This window comes from Haplochromis burtoni, unplaced genomic scaffold, assembly GCF_018398535.1.
Source record: "Haplochromis burtoni strain Fernald_Lab_line unplaced genomic scaffold, NCSU_Asbu1 Contig_679, whole genome shotgun sequence".
Classification (NCBI taxonomy): Eukaryota; Metazoa; Chordata; class Actinopteri; order Cichliformes; family Cichlidae; genus Haplochromis; species Haplochromis burtoni.
The window spans coordinates 65,236-69,303 of record NW_024583040.1 but is presented as its reverse complement, the minus strand read 5'-3'; positions in this window follow the sequence as shown (position 1 = coordinate 69,303).

Genomic DNA, 4,068 nt, shown 5'->3' with positions numbered 1-4,068 from the left:
ACACACACACACACACACACACACACACACACACAGATGCTAAGTTTCCAAAAAGCAGATTTAGGGCAACATGAAGAAGCAGCAAGAGGAATAAGGATACAAATAGTTTCGTGATCACTCAGTGGATGACGGTGTCTGCAGCTACATTACTCAGATGTTTACTGACTAGTTTGATAGTGAATTTCTTCCGACCTGGGTGTGTGTCCCTCTTAAATTAAATCTGCTCATAAACAGTTTTAGATATAGACTCTAAGAATCAGAATCTCTAAAAGACCACCTGTCAAGACAATTATTTACAAGATTAAAGTCCCCACCAAAAACAATGTGAGAATTGGGAAATTTAGTTAACCAGTGAAGCACTCGCTCCCCTAACCTGTCAATGAAACCATTATTTTCAGGTTAGGAACTGAAGCCATAAACATTTACAACAATTTGCAATATCAAGCACTAATAGAAAATAATGACCAACTCTGCCACATTCAGAGATCAGGATTTTTCCATTAAAAGTATTTTTAAGAATGAAAACAACTGCTAAGAAATAACTCAGAGCCCGACTGCACCCTGGTTCGTCCTTTTTGGGCCTAGGCAATGCAGAGTATCCACAACGCAGCTCATCTTTGGCCTCTGGCAGAACAGCTTGATCTGTTTGAATCACTTCTGTCCTTATGTCCTCTCTGTCCTTTTCCTCTCAGCCATAGGTGAGAGAGCCATTTTGCATTTGACTCGCCGGTTTCCTGATATTTTGCAAGTGGTGTGTCAAAGTGGTCGACTCTCTCCTTCATGGTTTTAATGTCAGCACAGATAAACTCAAAAATGTTGTTGGTGTCTCCTCAACCTTTCTCCATTTGACTGTTGGGGATTCAGATGGTGTAAGAGGAAGAAGGGGAAAATCCTCTTCTGTTATAGATGCAGCAGTTGTTAGTCTGAGCCGAGGTAGTTGTGCAATGTTTCCCTTGATGGTACTCGAGGGCAGTCTTATCTGCAGTTTGCTAGTGAAGTTTGCTTGCTAGTGGAATTATCAGTTATTAGCACCTTATGAGCTTCCATGTTTCTTTTCTCAGAGCTTTTCATATTGTATTAATGTTGCAAGTCAAAAAGAGTAGAACAAAGCTAGCAAATAAGGCTCTAATTGCCCTATAACAAACAGAAATACCAGACCAGCTTATATATGACCAGCTTCTTTATATAGTATACTCATAGGTAAATGAACATGAAAGTACTGAGGAAGACTGTAGTGGGATTTACAGTGTGATGTACTGATGACCCTCACAGTGACGTTGTGAGTTGAAAAGCAGAATGTGTGACTCTGTGACTTGAGAGAGCGCAGCTGAGCACTGGTGGCACTAATGAGAGGTCATTATCACAGAGTTGTGGTTGTAAGTAGTAAAATAAATAAAACACATACAAATAAAATTTGAATTACACATTTGAAACTCTCAGTATATTTATGTAAATATCAAATCTACAAATTTTGGAATATTTTTCCTGTAACTCTAAATTTCAAACTACAAGTCAGAATGTCACGGCAGTAGCTGAACTCACACGGAGGCACAGGTTAGCAGGATTAACACAACTTTATTGCACAAACCATGAAACTGCAAGGACAATTAGACATGAACTATGAACTGAGAATTATTACGTCTGTGAGGGTAATGTAAAGCAATAACTAGAAACAAATACAATTGCATTACCAAGACAACTAGACCATGAACTATGAACAAAGATTTCCTAAGTCTGTGAGTTTGACGTGAAGCTATGATTAGAAACAAACATGATTAGACTGAAATAATTCAGTAGAAAGGCTAAAGCTCAGGGGCATGAAGGAAAGGCACGGGCTTCAGGGAATGCAACCGGGAGTCTCAATACACTGCAAATAGAGGAGAGTGGATTTAGTGGCTGAGTCCATACAATCCAGAGGAACTATAATCAAAGCAACAGGGGAGGTGGGAGGTCCGGGTGAGGCGGCTGGGTTCTGAGAGCGTGGGAATCCGTGGAATGCAATGACGGCGGCTGGAGGTCAGGCAGGTGAGGGGAGCAGATCAGAGCTGCCAAGCATAAGCCAGCGACAGCAGCAAAGGTGAGTATTGTCTGGGATGTAGCGTGGAAGTCGGCTGAGCGGCTGCAGAGAAAAAACACAAAGTGAGCTTCTTTCTATAACAATCTCTTTTTAAGCAAAAGCTGTGACAGCCAGCACTAACTGTGGTTAACAGAACACTTGGTGAACAGCAGTGGTGAGTGCTCATCTTAAATGCTGGCAGCTCAATTTCCTGCAGGTGTGGAGACACACCTACACCAACAAAATAAAAGCCTATACCAACCAAACCATAATCATAATAAAATAACAAACTGAACGTAAGTTACCATAAGTACCATTTAAAAAAGTGAAGTGAAAAATACTCCTTCAACCTTAATTACCTGAAGCTCTAACATCTAATTAAACAAACATTTATAGCTCTAAAACACTTTAAATCTTTACTAGAAAGTTAAGCCTGCCAGGTGAGCAGGCAGGCAGCATGGACACCCAAGTTTGTGAATGCGAAAGCCAGAGAATGAGGTGACGTAGGATTTTGAAATTCATACCAAAGTGAGACAGGTAAGTGAGGAAAGCTATGCTGTAGCAATGCCAGCCACAGCATTGATACAGCATAGGGGCCACCACTGAGTGGTGTTGCACTGGGTGCGGTCGACACGGGTCCCAGGTCCGTGCGCTGGGGAGTGGCAAGTGCGCGCATACACAGCAAAATTGTGTATTTGTTTGTGTACCTCCCTCTGTTTTGTCTTTTTGGTGCTGTATATCATCCGAGTCTGCTTTGTTACAGAGGCAGGAGTTAGAGACCCGGTGTGTCCGTTTGACTTTTTACCCCCCTTTTCTTATCTTTTATCTAGCTTGTACCCCCTCTCCACTCCAGCAGAACAGCCACGAGACTCCACTATGGTGCTCCGCTTGGGAAAGCAAATATGTTTGGCACAACAAAACATTCAGACCATAATTCTGTTTGCTGGACAGGTCAGGTTTAAAAAAAAAAAAGAAACAATAATTCATACCATTTGGATCGATGAATTAATCCATTAAAAATACACAGGAGCAGGCACTGATGTGTGGAAGCCGCCATGTTCCCCTGCACTTTTGAATACAGTGGGCACGATGAACACCACTGTTTTAGCTAATCACATTTTATGTATGTGGCTCACATGCACACATTTTATGCGACGACTGCATACATATTAGGAGGATCAGCCGGACGCTGATGGTATGTATGTTGTTCCCATTGCACAGAATTTGTGGATGTTTTATCTGCTTAATCTAACTTGGTTGTCCACTTAGAGGCCTTTTGCTGTGGCATCACCTGTTGCTGCTGGGTCGGGAAGGGCTCCTTTCTAGGGGTGCAACGAAATGGATGAACACAAAATTCACGGTTCGGTTCGATACTTTGGTGTCACGGTTTGATATTTTTTCGATACAAAAAAAATGTTCATGCTTTTTTAATTTGTCATTTATTAAAATTATAAATATATATTTTAACTCAAACGTACAGTTTTTAAATGTAATGTTGCTGAAACAAAAAAGTTATAAAAACAATAAATCTATCTGATCGAGAAATCACTCATCTTTGGAAAAGAGAGTTTATTACAGAGAAATGTCTCTTTCCAAAATAAAACCTACACTATACGCTTCTTCTGGGCTATATTCTCAGCAGCATATTAGACATATCAGGTCCCCGTAGTGATGAATGAAGCTTTCTGAAACATTGAAGCTTGTCTTGAAAAACGGTTCATGACTCCAAGCTTTTCAACACAAGTCCTCTCTGGTGACATCTGGTGGCCAAAAATATGAAGAGCAGCTTGAATCCACAAAATAAAACCAACTGCTGAGTAACGATTGCCCACTCTACAGAGTGGAATTCTGTCTAATATTGGGCCACCGTTGTGTTGCTTTAAACGTGTATTTTTTGGGGTGACAAAAATGTTGTTTATTTCTTTAATAAATAATTGTGACCAGTATACTCTCCTTGTTTAAACATGCACCATGGCGTGGTCTTTCTTTGCTTGTGACGTCTTGATGTTGGT